We start from the raw sequence: 20,134 nt of genomic DNA, 5'->3' as shown, positions 1-20,134 counted from the left end.
ATCCTTGGCACCCAATGACGGCGATGAGACGATTATTCCAGATTTGAGATAAAAAATGAGTCGATCTGAAAGGCAGGGAGTTTGTTAGCGGCAAGATAACGATAGCGGGATTCTACATAAGCCGCGTCAACGCGCACTCTGGTGAATTAGGACACGCGGATCACCGCTCCTGGCGAGATCTGTTTTCGATTAATTGATTGATTCGTTTAAAAGTCTTACTGGCTCGGTGTGCAGTGGGATAATTGGGCACAAAATACTCAACACAGGTATTTTTTTACGTTATTCATGTTTTGTATTTCCTGCATCTAACACAAGGCAAGCGCACCAGAAAACAAGAAAATTCAGCGTTCATAACTATGGTCTCCAGGTATTCTCGTTCAGTCATGCTTAAATTCGGAATGCTATACCTGTGAATACTAAGTCCTCTACAACGTTTGTATCTTGCTTGAAATAGTATTTCCTAGGTAAAAGGGTGAGACTTGTTGCGTTAAGCAGTAAGCGTGTGTACGCATTGAAGACACTCACGATTGTACAAACATGTGCACATTTTTCAATTGATCATTATTGTGCAATGTGCCTATGCTAAGTTTTCTAATTTCCAGGCGCAAGTTCGAGTCAGCTATAGAGATACAGAGAGGGGATAGTGTATTTGAACCGTGGCTGTTAGGAGAAATATCATTGGTATAAGCAGGTCGTAGTCGTTTGAGGCCAGAACAAGGGCTAACCTCAAAGAGGTTCTAATTCGCTCTGGGCGTCCGCCTGTGGAGCTTGCATAGCGATTCGCACCTAACTCCATTCTCTGGGCATACAAGTTAGCGATGGCGCATGTCCGCAGGCCTCGCCTTTGTCTTTCTACAAGCTCTAACGATTCACACGGCCCAGTGTGTACGTGTGTATTCATATCAAACAACAACAACAACAACAACAACAACAACAACAATAATAATGTTACACAGACGGGGATGTACTTATACGCTCGTTAAGTTCGACAAGCGGCGGCCACGGCTTCCTCACAGACACGAATCCCACGGAATCCAAGCCCATCCAATAACATTCCCTCGTTGACTTGTAGAAGTCCATGGGACACTGAGTGCCTTCCCTCGACACATTCGAGTCGGTTCTGCCAGTTTAGCGGTTCGTCCGCTAAATTCAGCGCGTTTAGCGTGTTTGATCTATCTAGCGGGATAATTTGTGCAGTTGCGTGCTGCTGGTACAAGAGATTCAGATTTCTTTACGGTAACTCGTGCTTCGCGTCTCGTAAACATATAGCTTATCTATGCGCATCACTCTGGGAGTAAGAGGGAATTGCCATCGCCATTCACTAAACAGTGCGTTCCACACTTCTTCCTACACGCCTCCATTCCCCCTCTGAACAATAGGCTCTAGCAGTATCAGTACACTGTAAAATAATTTACACCCTTAAACGTGAAAAAGGGTGTAAATGTGTCTATAACTCACACCTTAGGGTGTCAGTTATATAAATCGCACCCTAAGGGTGTAAGATGTGGACAGATTTACACCCTTTTCACTTTTAAGGGTGTAAATTATTTTACAGTGCAGTTCGAAGCAATGTCACTCGTCCACTCTCGGCAGATCTGCTTTGAGGGTATTTTGCGTCGTGGGATGGCTGCGGTGAAATACGTGCAAAAATTCAGTTGGGTAATTTCGCTTTATAGCAGTACTCGTTCTGCCGTCGTCGAGCGCGGGATGTTGAGCGTGTTTTCAGTCAGCAGCACGCGAACAGATATTAGTTAAACAACTGAATGTGCACTGAGATGACGAGTACCAAACGTTAGTGCTTGGCCTGGTCTCCAAAGAAATGATAAATGCTGCTTCAGTTACACGCTGCTCGAACACGTTGTTCGCAAAGTCGGCACGATGGAGTTCTACGGGGTCAGCGCCGGCACCGACCCTAGACCCAGCCAAGCCACCGAAGAAACATACACAGAGGACCGTACCAATATGAAACGGGACATTTTCTTCTGTAATTTTAATCACCACCCGGCACTTTAATGTTCCATCCGCCCAGTGAATGTAGTTCCTCACAAAAGCGTCTTCATTTTCAAGTTTTGTTTTAGAGCACGCTTATCGATACTGATAAATTACCTTCTATCTCATTATGTAAAAGAAACAGCAACAACACGGAGATTTCTGCCCAGTGTAACTATTTTTCAATATGTTTTATCCAGACGCAATCATGATAACGTGTTGTCGTTGAGTGAGCGGAAATACGGGCGGGAAGAGACGAAGTGGACAGGACAGTTGCGTCTGCCATATCCACTTCGTTTCTTCTCGACCGTATTTCCGCCCAACGACAGTACATAATGCACCAACTGACTGAACAGTCTACGCTTCTCAACTTCATGATGATGAGAATTCATCAAAATGGGGACGATGCATCGGCCTATTGCGAGTTATTGCGTTGGGAAATTGGGAATTGACGACAGGGCAAGCCTAGGCGATAATACGTGTTTTGAATGCGATTCTCAATGTTGTTGTCATTTAGCGGCTTTTCTTTAGCGGATTCTAAGTGTTCGTATCGCGGGATCTAGTTTTTAGGGGTTTTCTTTTTTTAAATTTCTATTTGACAACACCGTATTCGACTGCAGAGAGTGTCGTCGTTCAAGGTGGCGCCGAACCCACTTCCATTTTTATTTGCGTTTCGTGTGCTCTGCGGGTACCGCGGGCGGGCAAAATAAACAGCGCCGTCAGCGCTGGCTTCCGCGGCGGCTCCAGTCAGGCCTGTTCCATCAACGCCCTGCCGAAGCCGCGAATTTATTAGACAGCTGCGAACACGTGATGGACGAGTTTAGAGTGGTGCCGACGGTGCCGGTCCTATCAGTTTTGGGTGATACTACCCGTTGCCTTCTCTCTCTCTCTCTCTCTCTTTCTCTCTCTTGTTTTTAGCCAATCTTTCTTTTTCCTTTTTTGCTTCCTTTGAGAGTTCGGCACAGCTGGTTTCAGGATGGCTTGCTAAGTTGCTGCCGGCCCACTGTAGGGTTTGGTTCTGTCTGGGAGATTGAAGCCGTAAGACGAATGCTTGAATTTCCTGTCAGAGTCGTTAACGAAGCTTATAACTATTCTCAATAAGGCATACATCACGGTTGTCCCCGCCTGCCCCCCATTCCGGAAGAATCACTCAAGAAACGTGACAAAAAGTGTACTACCCGCTCCCCCACCCCCCCTGTTTTTGTATATTTTGTCGTCTTCCAGACGAGCACCATTTTTTTTTGCTATCGCCGTAATATAGGTAAGCGAAATTTTTTTGCAAGCTTAACACTTCTTATTAATACAGTATAGTACCCTTCCGCAGTGTCAATTTAGAGCAGCGCAATTGCTTCGCATCACCTGGTCACTGTACGTTTTTATATTGCACTGCACAGTTTCAGCAGCAGACGACGTCGCCGTTTTTTCAGTTTTCTTTTGCAGACAAACGTGAAAGATATCAAAATTTAAGCGCGAACTTCAAACTGTCTCGTGTTAATCTGCTGATTCTAGCATGCAAATGCGCACGACGCGGTGGCCCAGTAGTTATGGCATTCTGCCGCACGAGCACGAACGAGGTCGTGGGTTCGATTGCGCGCGGTGGCGGCCCTATGGGAATGGGCGGTTGAATGCAAAATCGCTCGCGCATCGTGCGTTGCGTGCACAATAAGGAACTCTATGTGGTCAAAATTAATCCGGAATCCCCTGCTACGGCACCTGTCACAGTGCCAGTATGCTGCTATGGGACGTCAAATCAATCAATCAATCAATCAATCAATCAATCAATCAATCAATCAATCAATCAATCAATCAATCAATCAATCAGATGTGCATTGGAATGTATTTTCCTGACGAAGAGCAAGGATGTGACAAAGTAAGCAAAAACAAAAATTTCAACACGTGACTAGCGTCATTGCGGTCGGATGGCAAGGCCGATTAGGCACGCAGGCCTTACTATAAAACTTCCCGTACTCCCCAGTGTAGGGTAGCAAACCGGACGCTCATCTGGTTGACATTCCGTCCTTCTCTCTCCTTGCTTTCGTTCTCTCTGTCTCTCTCTTCTTAAAAGGGGCACGAATTGCTCGTCTTCCGGCTGCTGTACGACACAGTCGAGAGGCCATGCTATATAGCCGTGTTGACCCCCAACCCCTCCTTCCCGTAATAGAAGGAGGAACGCGCCTACCAAGGGAGACCTTGCTCTCTATGGCTGCAGAGGAAAGCACGCCTTCTGAGAACCGATATCTCCTCGGGCATTTTTTTTACCCGCCTGCTTATTCGTCTTTTTGTTATTATTTTTTACGAACATGTCAGCCACTCTTCAGCTCTCAAGAATCCTATTTTACGAGTGGCACTCCAAATGTAGATTGCGCATATTGAAGAGTGCGATAAGCGTACGCGTTTTAGCGCGTCATTTTACAAAAATCTATCCTAAGAGTATTTGTTGTTGTCGTTGCAGAATTAATGTTTTTCTTTGTTTGTGTTGTGGCCAGCTATTTGCAACTATAGAGGACGGTTTCTGACGCAGATTAACGTCTCGAAAAAAAAAAACGAAATGTTTATAGATAGATAGATAGATAGATAGATAGATAGATAGATAGATAGATAGATAGATAGATAGATAGATAGATAGATAGATAGATAGATAGATAGATAGATAGATCTCAGATAATGCGCGGTCGTACCATGGTTATACGTGAAAACCAGGTTTGAGTCCGCAAGAGTTAAGATATAGCTTTTCTTAATATTTTTTAAAAATAATTTTTCCTGTCTCGATGTGGTGCGAAGCCCAATACACTTTCCAATACTTTCTCTTCTGAGCCTTCCAAATACGCGGGTTTCTATTCTGGACGCCGTCAGATTCAGCCATTTTCTGAAATTCGCCTTCTCCGATCAGCTGTTAGGGCGGCTCCTGCCTCTCTGATGGGCTCGAAAAAGAAAAAAATAATGGCGAAACTCACAGCGTTCATATGTAATAGCTTACCGGACTTTACGCGATACTAATCATGAATTGGAACACACGCCCTATGTGACTCGAAAAACCGGGGCCTGGGCCTCATAGCCGTCGACCTTTCTTCGAGCAGCGAGGCGACATCGTTCCCGGCGTCGACATGTTGCTGGGCGCAGACCCACGGCCATATTAACGCGCCCGGGGCTAATATCCAAAGCAAACCGATACGAACGCGGTTCGCATCGTATCGTTTTCCCTTATTGCAGCAGCGGTAGTAGTGGCCACTGTACACTGCAAGCGCGCGCGTGTGGAATCGACAGAATCCAATTACGAGTCCGCGAGAACGTTTCGGCTGCGAAGGGAGGGAGTAGACAGAGAGTGTGAGGGAGAGAGAGAGATAACTAGAGGAATATATGTCTAGGGAGTGAGAAGATGGAAAGATAGAGGCCGATAGAAAATGCGGCAAGGTTTCCAAGGGAATGCTTCGGGAGAAGTGTGCAAGTAAAGAAACAGTATGTAAGAGAAAGAGCGAAGGCCACGGTAAGAAGGAAAGGGGAGCGAACGGGAAGACGGGTGGGGAAGGGATAGGTGGGAGGGAGGGGGGGGGGAGTTCGTCATCGCGTCATGCGTGACGTTCCCTCCCGCCTTCTGCTCTCTTCGCAATCATAACCAGATCAAGGGATGCAGCGAGAAACGCGCGCATACGGATAAGCCGAAGGAGGCCAAGACAAGACTAAACAAAACAAAAAAACTCCCGCGGATGCCAGAGAAAGCGAAAATCGGACAGGACAGCAACAGCGGCCGGTGGCAAGCCAGCTCGCAGGAGCACCCCCCCCCCTCCCCCAAGAAATCAGCGAACGCAGCGCCGACAAGAAGAGACGGAAGGGCCTGTCCAGTCAGGAGGGTGGGGGGGGGGGAGGAGGGACGGCGCCGTAGATGAAGGGAGGAGAAGCGGGAGGGAGTGGAAAAAAGGAGTAAGAAAATAAAATATAGGGTAAACAAATGATCGAGAGAAACCTAACGACGAACCATCAAAACGGCGCCTGGTCGGTGTAGGAGGCATGCGCGGCCGGGAGGGTGGTGGCGAAGGAATCGAAATAACGAAAGAAAAAAGAAGTGCAACGATAATAATAAGGACGGAGTGACCAAGAGGTTTGCAATAACAGATCCGTTCTCGTATTTCCCTTTCCCTCGACGCCGTCTCCTCTCGAGCGCGATGGAAAAGACGAGAAGGAAGGGAGCGCGAGCAGGAAAAAAAAGGAGAGAGTGAAACTGACCGCGTGGATCGGCAAGGGCGAAAAGGGGAAAAGGACGAAGGGATAAAAAGGATCCCGAGGATGGAGAGCGCGGGAAAGGGAACAGGGAGATTGGGAGAGGGAGGGGAAGAAAAATAAAGAAGCGAGGAGGAGGAGGATGTGGGACGAGTGGAAAATGAAGTAAAGCCGGGAGGAAGGGGGGGGGGGCGGCGGCGCGACCGAGGCGCGCAGCGGTGGCTGGAAATACTCGCAGTTTCCATGGAGACCGGCGGAGCGCTTGTTGGCCGCCGGGAAAAAGAAGAGAGGCGAGCCGTTTCATATCCAGCCTCCCGTCGCCGCCGCCGCCCCCCCCCCCCCTCCCCCCCAATGCCGGCACTCGCCGGCCCCAGCGCGCGTCCTAAGCGCGCACCGCTGTTCTTCCTCCGCGAATGCCGGTCGGTCTCCGCTCGGCGTTTTGTCCGTTCGGGTGTCTGACGCGTCGCACACCGGGCCCAGTACGGCTGCTACTGATGGCTATATGTACTGGCTATGGCTACTGATGGCTACTACTGGCTATGTGCGACCGGCGTGCTTCGGCGTGGCCTTCGAGTTCCGCTCGCGCGGACCTACTGGGACTGATAGCAAAATTTCTCTCTCTCTCTCTCTCTCTTTTTGTCGCATGCTCGCTGCAGTAACGGATTTGCTCGCAGGCTGACATTCGAGGCAGTTGTGCAGCACCAGAGCTGAAATACCACAGCCTGCACACTTGTTTCAGATATTCGGGGGGAAAAAAAAGCACCCGCTGCTCAGTAGACTGGGCGCTGTTTTTTCAGGAACCGCTAAAGCGCAGGAAAGAAAATGCCAAGTCCCGAAAGCAGATTTTGTTTTCTCGTCGTCACTTCGGGACACCGGCTTAAATGTGAAGCTCTAGAATAACTACATGTCCGCAGCACGCATTTGTCGAGCGCTGGTACCACCTAGCGTCACTGCGTCAATTGCTGTGGAAAGTGTCCTAATTGGTAGTACAAGTAAAAAAAAAATTTTCGAGAACCAGGCAGGTCTTTCTTCGGTACCGAGGAATCGATAAGAGTGTCAATGTCGCACCACTCAGCTCCTCGTGCTATTCAGTGTTCACTGTAAAACTGAAGTGTCACGCGTGCCCATTACGAACGGCGTAATCAAGGAATACGTCCGGTGCTGAACGCAGGAAGCCGGTATAGGGCGGTGTAGCGGAACAATAGACCGCGTCTTTTGCAGCACACACTGAATTAACCTAAGCACTTTCCATTCTTACATAGGTATCTATGAGAAGTGTTATGTCCGGTTCTTGCAGCTGGAAATGTACGATCGTCTTGCATGAATGTCATTGCCGAAACATACGGCCTAACAGCGGATAGCCGAAACGCTCCATCTAGCACCAAACTGCGTGTTCAACCTCCATAAAACGGATGCGCACATATGTCCCTCACGTGCCGTTTAGTGGCAGCCGATTTCATTGTTCTTTTATGCGTAACCCTATTAGCGAGTTTGAGTTTTGCTATGGAATGATAACGACGGCAGCAACCGGTATACCGCCACTTTGTCGGGTGCGTCTCGTGTCGTAATCTGCAGAAGCTTTTCATTAAGCGCTGAAGTCGAGCGAATCGTGTACGCCTTTCGTCACTCCTCTCGACATAATAATATAATATAATAATATTTGGGGTTTTACGTGCCGAAACCACTTTCTGATTATGAGGCACGCCGTAGTGGAGGACTCCGGAAATTTTGACCACCTGGGGTTCTTTAACGTGCACCTAAATCTAAGCACACGGGTGTTTTCGCACATCGCCCCCATCGCTCCTCTCGACTCGACAGTGACTTTGTGTCTTCAGTTGTTTCGCTGTTTGTAGAACGAGATATACTATAAAATAATTTACACCCTTAGAAGTGAAAAAGGGTGTAAATGAGTCTATAACTCACACCCGTAGGGTGTTATCTATATAATGGACACCATAAGGGTGTGAATTATAGACAAATTTACACCCTTTTCACTTTAAGGGTGTAAATTATTTTACAGTGGCAATTTTCAGAGAAAGCATTCTTGCACGCCCTAGATCATGCGTCCGGTGCTGAAAAAGAAACGGGCATGGGCGGGGCATGTAATGAGGAGGGAAGATAACCGATGGTCATTAAGGGTTACGGACAGGATTCCAAGAGAAGGGAAGCGTAGCAGGGGGCGGCAGAAAGTTAGGTGGGCGGATGAGATTAAGAAGTTTGCAGGGACAACATGGCCACAATTAGCACGTGACCTGGGTAGTTGCAGAAGTACGGGAGAGGCCTTTGCCCTCCAGTGGGCGTAGCCAGGCTGATGATGAGATCATGCGTCTTCCCTGTTTCGTTCCCCTGTATGACCGACCTTTCGCTCGAACACGCTCAGCCTGCGAGAAGAGTCGCTTACTTACGCTGAGACCCCCGACGATTTTGTTCCGAGATAGAGACAGTGTTCCAGTGTTCGCCCCGGATGGCTAAATGGACACAGCCAAGCGGACAGCGGTCATCTTAAATCTCGTTCCGGTTCTGACAAAGCCGACAATTTAAAGGGCATAGCATTTAAAGGGCATAATTTAAAGGGACCATTGGAGTCGAAAACGATGCATGGCTACTTTGCTGTCAAAACAAGATGGCGTGTGAGCGGAATGCTTGGGAACGCGAATGGAAGATCGCCTGCGCATAAAATAACGTAATTATAACGTAAATAACGTAATTTCTGGTGTGCTTAATGTATAAGCTACGTTGCGTTTTTCGGTTCGCGCATGAGAAGTGTTGCAAGACAGCGATAATGTGCAACTTTCTTAGCTTTTTTCCTGTCTTCGCGAGGTCGCGACAAGTCTCACGTGATGTCTTCCAGAAGCTTTCCATTACTTCAACTCGAAGCTGTCCCCTTAGCAGTCAAAGTACGGTGCCTTCAAAGCTACCCATAATCGGAACACACTCGAAGAGAAAAGATCGCGCAAGGGCAAGAAGGCAGCGTTGTTTAAGTATGAATAAACTACACTTGCACACATTGTGATGATCATACACGGATATACGCGATGACCCCCGTGGATGATGTTAAGGGAGCTACAGCCGTCATGGAATGTAGTCTTCAGGTGAACAATGACCCCGTCCCGAGGAGTGAAATGACGATCGAAATTGAAACGACCTTTAAAGCGTTGGATGCGACATTATTCGAAAAGGACGATGCAGGCACGCATGCGAGGCTGCAGACTGTAGATACGAAGCCGCCTTATAACACAGAGAACGGTAGATGTGATTATAAAGCAATTTACCCGCCGCGGTGGATCAGTAGCTGTGGCGTTCTGGCAAATGGCCACAAGGTCACGGGTTCGATGCCCGGCTGCAGCGAGTCGCATTTCGATGGCGGCCGAAATGCAGAAACGTTCTTGTGCTTCGATTCCCGTACAGGAGCACGCCAAAACAAGCCTCAGGCGGTCGAAATCATACCGGAGGTGCCCACAAAGACGTCTCTTTAGGGCGTTAAAATCAATTAATTAATCGATCGATCAATCAGTCAATCAATCAATCAATCAATCAATCAATCAATCAATCAATCAACCAATCAATCACTTTATAGGAAGCCGTGCACAACTCGTCGTACATTCAGCGCTGACGCGTCCATTCAACAATGGCCCATAACCTTGTCGTCGTGATCCCTGTAAAGGCGTACCCGCTGGTTGGCAAAGAGAACGTTTTGTTAGCCGCACTGTAATCGTTGTGAAGGGGACGCGGTGATGGCCACTTTACAGCGCGCAATGTTCCCGAAAGTGCGACGTCTATCCTCAAAGGAAGCGCGGCCTCTCGCCGGCAGCTCAATCAGTGCCGAGAGAAGACGAGCTGCACTTCGCATGTGTAAGGCGCAGAGACTGACGACACGAAATCGAAACCACTCAGCGACGTGTGCGTAATATGCCACATAGAATGAATGTGTGCGCTTGGGATGACGTCACAGTTTTGCGAGCGTGATTCGGCGGCGGTGACGAGGGCTGCGGAGGAATCCAGCGGCCACGATTGGCTATTATATGGCGGCAAACGTGCAATAATAGAGTAATCTGACGTGCGAGGCAGTGTTTATTATTGTTATATTTTAATTTTTTTTTATCTCGTTCCTGCAAACGGGAATCCGAAATCCGCGTTAAATTATCGTAAAGCTATACGCGGGATGGTCAGACGGGTCGGTTGAAAAGAAAGCTTCGCAATTTAACGTTACAGTTTCACGCTTAACACGAAGCAGTGGCGCATCATAGTTGGCCCAGTATTATGTGTAATATCTTTCAATGTTTCCTGCAGTACCGGCACGAGTAAAGATCAGCAGGTGCGCGCAAACCGTCTGCTTCAGAAAACAAAGAGAAAACCACATCACTCCGTGGGCCTGTAGTCGTCTTCATGTGTGGAGGTGGCGCTCCCAAGCAGCGAAGTTGAGCAGCGGGTTACTTTTTTTCGTTGACCTCTTTTTCTGGACACCTCGCCATTCGTACCGTTGTTTGCGTTTAATTTCTCCGGTACATAGATAAAGCTGCAGAGCGTGTTGTAAGTCAGTGACGTTAATGATCTCGTATGAGGCCAGGCGCAGTATATACGTATAGTCAACCTGGCGCCACCGCCATTTTCGTGGTATGCAGCCGGGCGCAGGATGTAGTCAACTTGGCGCCGCCGCCATTTTCGAGGTATCTATAGTTAGGTGCACGGTGCCGCGCGCCTTACGGTTGGAATGGTGCTGTCTTGACCATACGCGTCTCTGCAGAGTTCGCTTAGCTCCTGCTGCAGCGATTTATGCCGCCGACAGACTCGCTGCACTTTTAAGGACAATGAAACCACAGGTCAGTGAAATCTGCGAGCCCCACTTGAGTATGCACAATTTATTGCGTGAAAGGGAAATTTTCCTACACAAGAGCGTAGGACAATTTTTTTTCCCTTTCGTGTTCATTCCTCCACCTTGAGGCTCAGGCAGAACTGATTTGCCATTTCCACAAAGTATACAACCAGACGTATTTCTGGTTAATGTCCCTGCCTTCTCTCTATATTTCCTCCTCCTCCTCCTCCTGCGCATAGTATATACCCGATTAAGCTCGCAGACTTCAGTGACCTTTGGTTCCAGTCGTCCTTGAAACCGAGTACCTCGACTGCGACTTTACGCATGCCTACGCCCTTGGAAGAAGTAATCAAGCCATTGAACTGGGAGGGCTTATGAGTGAGGATCAACGTCCAATATCTCAGCAACCTTCGGTTTGTGGGTGACATTGTCCTGTTCAGCAACACTGGGGAAAAGTTACAACAAATGATTGAGTACCTTAACAGAGAGAGAGTGTAACAACGGTGTTGAAGATTAATATGCAGAAGACAAAGATTATCATCAATAGCCGGGCAAGGGAACAAGAGTTCAGGATCGCCACCCAGACTCTAGAGTCTGTGAAGGAGTACGTTTACCTAGGTCAATTAATCACAGGAGACCCTGATCATGAGAAGGAAACTTACAGAAGAATAAAAATGGGTTGGAGTGTATACGCCAGACACTATCAGCTCCTAACCGGAAACAGCGTTACTATTGAAAAGAAAGGTGTACAATCAGTGCATTTTACCGGTGCTAACACATGGCGCAGAAACTTGGAGACTGACAAAGAAGCTTGAGAAAAAGTTAAGGACCGCGGAAAGAGCGATGGAACGAAGTATGTTAGGCGTAACGCTAAGAGACAGAAAGAGAGCGGTGTGGATCGGAGAGCAAACGAGGATAGCCGATATTCTAATTGACATTGGAAGAAAACAAAATGGAACTGGGCAAGTCAGGTAATGCGTAGGTTAGATAACTACTGGACAATTAGGGTTACGGAGCGGGTGCAGGGAAGCGCAGTGGAGAACGGCAGTAGACTAGGTGGGACGATGAAATGAGGGAATTCGCAGGCGCTAGTTGGAATCGGCGCATGACAGGGGTAATTGGAGATCGCAGGGGGAGGCCTTCGTCCTGCAGTGGACATAAAATAGGCTGTTGATTATGATGATGATTATAATAACGATAATGATGCCTTTCAAGTCAGTCATCCACCGGGCACCGGCATGTTCGCATTTACAATCGGTTGCCGTAAAACAAAGTGGAAGGACGCAACAGTGCTTAACGTTGTTTTAAAATAAAAAAGAGAGAGAAAAAAAACTAAACTAAACGCGGAAGAAGGAGCCTGAGACGAGCCTGAGACACTTTTGATGCTACGACTAAAATCGGATAAGATATTCCAATCATAATATTGCATGCGGATACGTACATAATCTTGGGCTTCAACCATGGCTGCGCACGCGAGCTTCCCTTCTGCAGCAACAATTACCAGTATTCCTCAAAGAACACGAGACCAGTTCTATAAGAGTTAACAATATTTTTCTTATTTGCGTACGCAGTTTGCACTGCTGTGAGTAGGATTTAATTATTTCACGGGGGAGCAGGAGCTTTTGCACCAGTAGTACACTGCCAAATGATGCCGCGTGTGATTTGTGTCAAGTCCGCGGGGTGTCCTTCTTGTCCTCGGACACGGCAAAAACGCCTGAAAATGGGGAAACTTATCATTAAGTATGAATATGAATGAGGTTGCAAGAAGGACCGTGGAAACCTACGAAATATTGAATTGCCGTCTCGCACGAATTTCCGGTTGAACTGAATCGACGAAGTAATTAGTTAGTAAACATGGCGCCGACCGATTCCGTTTTCGTTGCTGAACTTTCTTTCTGTTCTTACTTTGTTTTTGTTTTTTACATGTGAGGATTTGCAGCAAAGCCATGTGTAAAAAAAGACTGTACTAATATTAAGGATTCAGATAAAACATCAGATAACGCATACGACCCACCGGTGTGACGCAGATACTGCAGCGATGCGTTTCCACATGTGTTGTCCGTTTATCCAACGTGGTATAGCTATCAGGAACCTTATATGGGCTTGAGTTTGAAATCTCCGGGTATCTTGTGCCTAATATCGTAAGTACTAGGGCATAACCACAGAAGGTTACGAGAACCCGCTTGAATTAGTCAACGCACTTGCTTACCAGTGCATCCACACAGGAGCAATTTCCTTGTACACTACGCAAATTTACACCTCTATAATCTCCACATATTCACACTCCTTTCACGATGAAAAAGATCGCAGCGTGTGTTCTACAGGCTCCAAGTCGTTCGTTCAACGTACACCATTGCGAGTTATGCGTTTGTACAATGTGACGGTTTCAAAATGGCGTTTCCTGACTCACCACCGGACGGATACGAATGCGCGGACGTGCGCGTTTCCGACTACAGCGCTCTTCACGATAACATATGCAAACAAAACTTGCTTTCCGGATGCACCTCGCATCTCAATGTCGGTGAACTCCAGCGGGAATTGATTTAGACGTGGCTCTTAGTGGTGGAAAGAAATCAAGGCAACATCTCGGTCAGTCCCTGTCAACATCAGCGTCGCGTGTTCTACGCCAGCCAAACGCTGGCGGTTGTAGAGTCACTGCGATATACGTGAATCGTATCATACAGTGATTTCCCAAGATTTGTACATTCTGGGTTAAGAAAAAAAAAAGGAGGGGGGGGGGTGCGTGTATCGATAAGACCAGACGGTATTCGTGCCTCTCTTTCCGTTGTCCATGTCACATACTGGTAGCTTTCATTTGTTTGGAGAAAGCCCTCAGTGCTTCAAATGTCGCCCTAACTGCTAGCGTGTGCCGCAGCAGTCTGCAGCGTCCGGTATACAGAGAGACAGCGTCCCGTAGAGACTTATCGTCGAAAAGACACCAGCGGGTCTGCGCTGTTATCCGCGGCGAATTCGATGTTCGAAGACGATCAGCGAGATCAAGTGTGTACAGTGTGACATCACTCTCGTCCGATTTTCAGACAGTTTGATGCATGTCGCGTTTGGTTTTCTTTATCGATACACTTTGCACGCGTCGTAGCTATCTCTGTGCTCTGCACTACGCTTCTCCGTTCGCTAAGCAGAAAACGAATCTGCACCGATCTTGTGGCGCTTTTCACCTCATCGCACAGATTTAGGTGAAATTTTGTGCGTTCGGAAAGATGATCAATGATGTCCGCAGAGCAAAGCTGCGCGCAGACCAACGGCCAGGTGGACCGTCTCTTTCGGGCGAGCGAATTCGGGGTTGCGTACTTTAAGAATTTCGGTGCATGTCAACTTAGCATTTCGCGAGAACACTTGGGTGCGATCGCGGCGCCTCGCATTTGCACTGGAACATAATGGTAATTTTCGCAAAATTGAACGAATGTGGTATAATATCGAGTCAGTTAACGTGAACACATATTCTCAAATGAAAAATAATAGTAAACGCCTTTGTAAACGAAGGTGACTTGTATTATGAGAAAGGGCGCCGTTACTTGCCTGCAGTTCCAATGAACATCGATGCTTGTGGGTTCTGTCGCCGAAGCAAATCCGACGCTAAAAGTAAATCGGCTTTTTTATCTATTCTTTGTTTTTGTTCTGTGGTTTCTCTGTTTCATTTCGACGCGTAAACACGGGCACTAAAAAAAAAAAAAAAACTCCTTCGGTAAGCCGTATGACACGACGTTACTCGACATGGTGACCAGTATGCAAGCGCTATAACAGGGAAGGTAAAAAAAAAAAAACGGAATAGTGTGTAGCAAAAAGCAAACTATTATCCGAGTACCATCAGTCGGGCAACTTCTTATAGTAACCTCAGCGATCGCCACAACTGACAAAACAGATCTTCGCATCGCAAGAGAGAGGAGATAAGTTTTCAAAACGCAACTTCAAAGGATCCGAACATCTCACCGCGCGTACAAAAGCCTATAGACAAGTGGTATCGCACCACCAAGGAGCCATTGAAGTTCATGAACCGCAAGGGAATTCGGAATCAGCCCACATTCAAGTGACCGAGTTTGAAACCAGTAGCGCAAATGTCAAAGCGTTTGAACTGGACAATTCTTCATTGTAGCACGCGTATCTATACTCCGTTAGAGTCGATGCTTTCGCGCACGCTCACGACGGAACAAAACGGTAATTCTTGCAAAAACTGCATAAATCCGGAACACCATCGAGTCATTCACACAATGTATACACCTGTGAGCAATAGTATACGGACCACAGGGTCGCCGAAGAAACTGAATTTCTTCGTAGTTAACAAACACAAAACTCGAATTAACGAGCACACTTGAAAAGTTCGCAATGGCAAGTTTGGACTGCAGTCCGCAATTTCAAGTTGCGTTCACAGGCAGATGCAGTAAAACAACAACAACAAAAAAAAAACGGCTTTATCTCGCAACCCCTGGTACGTATACTTTTGCTCACGGGTCTACACTATACGGAGCGCCTAGCTATAGGTTACAACAGTTTCTTCTGTATCGTGAGTAAAGACGAATAATCTGTATATTTCGAAAGTAATTCAGTTTAAGGGCAGTAATCTGCAGGTTGTAACTGCGGAAGTCACGCGGAACTGATCAGAACCGCACCGCGGCTGCAACAAATGTTTGTATACCTCGCTATACACGGCATATGCACTGTGGGCATTGCAGGCGCAATTATTAGGCATCGCTTGAAAGAAAATCATACAAAATGATATTGCTTGATTCCTACGGAGTCCAACAGAGAGATCCAAAACTGTCGCCTAGTTACTACGGAAACGACACAAACTTATACACGGGTTCCCTTTGGTTATAAACACGTTCATTCACAAAACAAGCGATAAAACAGAAGAATTTTCCAAAACACATGATTGAGGTCCGTATTTGAGGAACAAGCAAGAAAAAAGAAAGAATATGTGAAACAAGCTGTTCCAAAGCATTTGATGCCGTTTTATCTTTGTGGCACATATACGAAGCGAGCTTCTGCATGTAAAAGCGACGAGATGGAAAGTACAAAATGACAGTAGTTACAGAAAGTCAAATATAGTTTTCATAGTCTTCACGGTGATATGATTGACGTGATAACCTACAACACGCGCTGTTCTAGTCATTTTTTTTTAAAGTAAGACCCTTCCGATTTCAGGGGAAGAACTTCTACAGAGGCTCGGAACCTGCACAAACAGGCTAACTTTTTCGAAGCCCGCAGCAAATATCTCGGGCGTTTCAGAAGTAGAAACGACAGTTCGAATAGTGTGAACTCGAGGCTCTTCCAGATGCATATTCTGAATATCGCGTTTAATATCCCGCGTGATGTGCTTGATTGAAACCGTTGTTTCTTACGTCGTTATATTTAAACAGCGAAGTCAATTATGCATGCTCGCAGTATTTGTTCAGCGGATAAACGTAGTCAGCAACCACTATGGTCGCTGTACCTGTCTAAACTTCTTTTGGGGGAATCGGAACATCATGAAGATAATGTCCTAAAACACATAAGACGGTATCACATCATCGTCACGAAGCAAACTGCGACTGAGGATCACAAGAGCAAGCTTGCACCGCTGGCGACAGACGTGCAACAAACGCGTGTCTGGCTGTCGAGTCGGAACGGCTGAATCGATCGGTTTTTGTCGCTGGCGCAGTATAAACCGACAGCTATAGACTAACCGGGTCGGCGTCATCAAAAGACCTGTCGGGAATCTGACAGCAGCCAAAGATGATGTTAGCGACGGTTGATGTCATTCGCTTCACGCTCGGTCGGTGTTCTAAGTTCGGCCCTTGTAACAAGAGTTTCTAGCAGGCAAAATGACTGCAATGTATTTGATGCATTCGCTGCGGGGTTTTTCCTCCCACATAACGTTTCACTGCGTAGAACGAGACACTAAACGCGTTTCCGTCAATGCTAGGTGATAAATGTGTCCATAGATGCCGATATCCACAGCAGAGGGGAAGCGGTGAAGATTGAAACGCTCGTTTCACCTTAAAGTCTCGCGTACCAAACTGAACCATTCAGTTCGGTACTCCGTGGCGTCGTCTAACGTCATTGTTACACCGTCTAGTACATCACTCCTCTCCGTAAATCCTCTAAACGTTTCTCAATTTGTCAAGTTGGGTTGCTTGGAAGACTGAAAATTTTCGCCTTCCTACTTATAAAAAAAGTCACTTCGAAGTGATCGTCGCAGTGAGGAGAACCAACGTTGAAGTGAACTGCGGAAGCGCGGCGACGTGCAATCCGGAAATTCGCATTACACGCGGCCCGCTCGTCTTGCGTACTCTGCGCTGAATCAGCTGTCTCCGCCGAAGTGACATCATAGTTTTCGTGTACAATGCGAATACGCGCAATGTAGCGCGCTTCCGGTGCTAGCCGGTATGTTCGTGGGTGACTCCGTTAGTTTTCGTGCTCTTCTGAGACATTTTAGAATCACACGGTGATTACAGATTAACGCAGAGTCCCGTTGTTAACGCAGTACGCAAGTAGTAACAGCTACATATGTTGCACTGCGACAGCGACATCAGTGGAAAATCTGGAATAAGTGTTTTGACAAAGCATCTCGAACCAGACGCGCGGCCTAAAAGCGGGTAAAAGAAAAGATGAAAAATGTCTAACTTATTTGCCAACCACGACATACACCATAGAATGAAACGTAAGGCGAGAGTCCAACGGGCGATGAAGAGAAATCTCTCCCGAAACACCACGGCCGCATCAAAATCAGCGCACCGCGCTCGGGGCAAGTCGCAAACGAAACTGAATTCGTCGTCATATCTTCCTGTTCCCTGGCGAAGTTGATCTTGGCCACGACTGCTTTCGCATCCCGCACGCGTTCACTGCAGCAGCGAGCGCGTCCTCGTAGATGCCAACGAGATGCGATCCGCAAGCGTGATTCACGCCGTCCACGGGACGACGACGAAAACGAAGGAAGGGCCGATCGTTTGTTGCGCTTCTCGGGCGTCGGGAGAGCGCCAGGGCACGCGTATCCGCGTCAGGAGCGCGCGCACTCCACACAACAAGCATCCGCACGAGGCGGACGCGTGCCAAGCAGCAGCACCGCGCGCGCGCGCGACAAGTAACGGGGCGCCGAAGAAGACGCGGAGCAGCTCCCACGGAGGGATGAAAGCCATGCTCCCGATAGGAGCATCGCCGCTCCTCCTAGAGGAGCAGCAGCAATAGAAGCAGTAGCGCGCGCGCGGTGCGAGCTTGACGCCTTTTCCGACGCTCGCCGTGGTCCGTGCGTCGGCGCCGGGACTCCTGGTACGCTGCGGTCCGGCGGGTACCGCGTTCGGCGACGCGCTCGCGCCGGTACCGGGCCCGGGAACGGGCCGCGATCGTGCCAAATAGCGAAAAGGTACTCACACGGATCCTCACAGCTGACACCGTGCCGCAGCCATGTTGGTTTTGGAGAACGCTCTCCCGACAGCCCTCGCGCGCGCCGGGTTTTTCCTCCTCGCTCTCCGCGGGACTCACCGCGCGGCCGCGCCGGTGGCGCCATCGCGCGCCTTATTCGCGAACCGACCAAGATGGCGGCGCGCATGGGAGGACGCGTCTGACTTCGGCGTACGCGGACCCCGGAGCGAAGGTAAAGGCGCTTTTACTTGTCGTGCCCAGACATACCTGCCTAGAGAGGACACTGAATGGTCGATGTAGGCATCCCATACTTTATTTAGACCATATAGTGGCCGCGAGCGTTCCTAGTGCGGCTCGAACAGGTGGAAAGGGGAACCGGTGTTTCGTGAGCCGTCGTGGTGAATGTAAACAAACGACCGGTGAATGAAAGCATACAGCTATTCACTTCTGGCGTAGCAGCTCGCACTTCTGTTTTGGATAATTTATTCACGATAGTGTGTCCAGTGAAGTTTCCTGCATGCTGCAGATGCAAAAAACTCGGTGTCCGCGCCGAGTTGCTTTCACGCCGAGCTGAACCCGGCGGGCCGAATGGATGCGTGGCGCCATCTTACGGCGAGTCGGGCGGATCGGCAGCAGACGACACGAGCTACCGTTTTCGCTTTTAGCGACTTGCTCCGGAACGCAACAGAGTTTTTAAGAACGGAATCCGGGCACCTAATAGATTATGTGTACAGTTCGAATCCTTATAAATTCTGCATGTACCAGTGAGCGTAATGTATGTAGCAGTTTTTAAATACTATTGCATTATCGAGTGGCCGCTACTGTTTGGATACTTCCTTTTGCGTGTGTATACGTGTGACTTCTGACGAGACATACATTAGTTATTGCCTGGTAAAACAGATGCGACGTATTAAGCCACAGCTCTTCCTCTGTGGTCTGTGGTTTTCGTTGATTACGGCAAAAGACCGAACACTTAAATTACGCCGACAAGTCTATACTGTGCAGTGAAAATCAAGCAATTCGCGATCAAATCGTGTGATGAGACCACGGAGACGAGACAAAGCGAGCGTTCGAAACTGCAGCGTCGTCTCCGTCACGAAGGACGACAGTGTCAGGAAAGATCGTGATATGCTACTCAACACAGCAGGGCACAGAATGATGACGACGTCGGCACATTTGGCGGACTTACCAGGTCACCAAGGCTGCTGTGGAGGCTTGGTCAGTGACTGGCGGGCATGCGGGGCTGCGAAGAAAAAAAGAAAGAATAACGATCAGCATGCCTTGCGCCACATTCGTATTGCAGCAATGACCCCGGCATTAAGAAAAGCTGTTTTTTTTTAATACACGACTCCCTAATTCAGCTTAGTGTTTTTGCAACTGCCGCGAAATGCACACAAACAAATGTTTATAAGCTATATGCTATACGGAAAAAGAAAGTGTGGATTAAGTAACGCGAGGTTGTCAGTTACTTGGCTGACCGTCTGTTTCGTGTCTTTTCACATCGGTATGCGCGAGTTAACGCCAATGCGCGATTTTATCATCGATCACCGCAAGCGCAAGTGTGGTCACTACTCACTCGTAAAGTCAGCTATTCTTCGAGCGTACGTTTCATAACTGACTTCAAAAGCTTACTGTAGGAAGTGGAAATTCACTGGAAGGGAACGAAAACTTTGCTGAATAACAGAGAAAAAAGGATGCATTGGAGTATAAACCACACGCAGGTGCAGGGTCTTTCACTGACTTGTCTTAGCACCACACTAC

General features: G+C 48.0%; 1 protein-coding gene across 3 annotated transcripts in view; it reads left to right on the top strand.

The window, feature by feature from the left end:
• Positions 1-20,134, top strand: part of LOC135906461 (uncharacterized) — a 541,800-nt gene that overhangs the window by 124,051 nt on the left and 397,615 nt on the right. For 2 of the 3 annotated variants that reach the window (XM_065437843.1, XM_065437841.1), the window contains exon 1: positions 18,533-18,605. The exons of the other annotated variant lie outside the window; for it this stretch is intronic. The gene's annotated coding sequence lies outside the window, so the exon portion shown is untranslated. Of the gene's footprint in view, positions 1-18,532; positions 18,606-20,134 lie in introns of those variants that run through there. 3 annotated transcript variants of the gene reach the window in all.

The sequence above is a fragment of the Dermacentor albipictus genome, chromosome 9 (assembly GCF_038994185.2).
Source record: "Dermacentor albipictus isolate Rhodes 1998 colony chromosome 9, USDA_Dalb.pri_finalv2, whole genome shotgun sequence".
Taxonomy (NCBI): domain Eukaryota; kingdom Metazoa; phylum Arthropoda; class Arachnida; order Ixodida; family Ixodidae; genus Dermacentor; species Dermacentor albipictus.
Note: the sequence above shows the minus strand (reverse complement) of the source record. Positions and strands in the feature narration are given on the sequence as shown.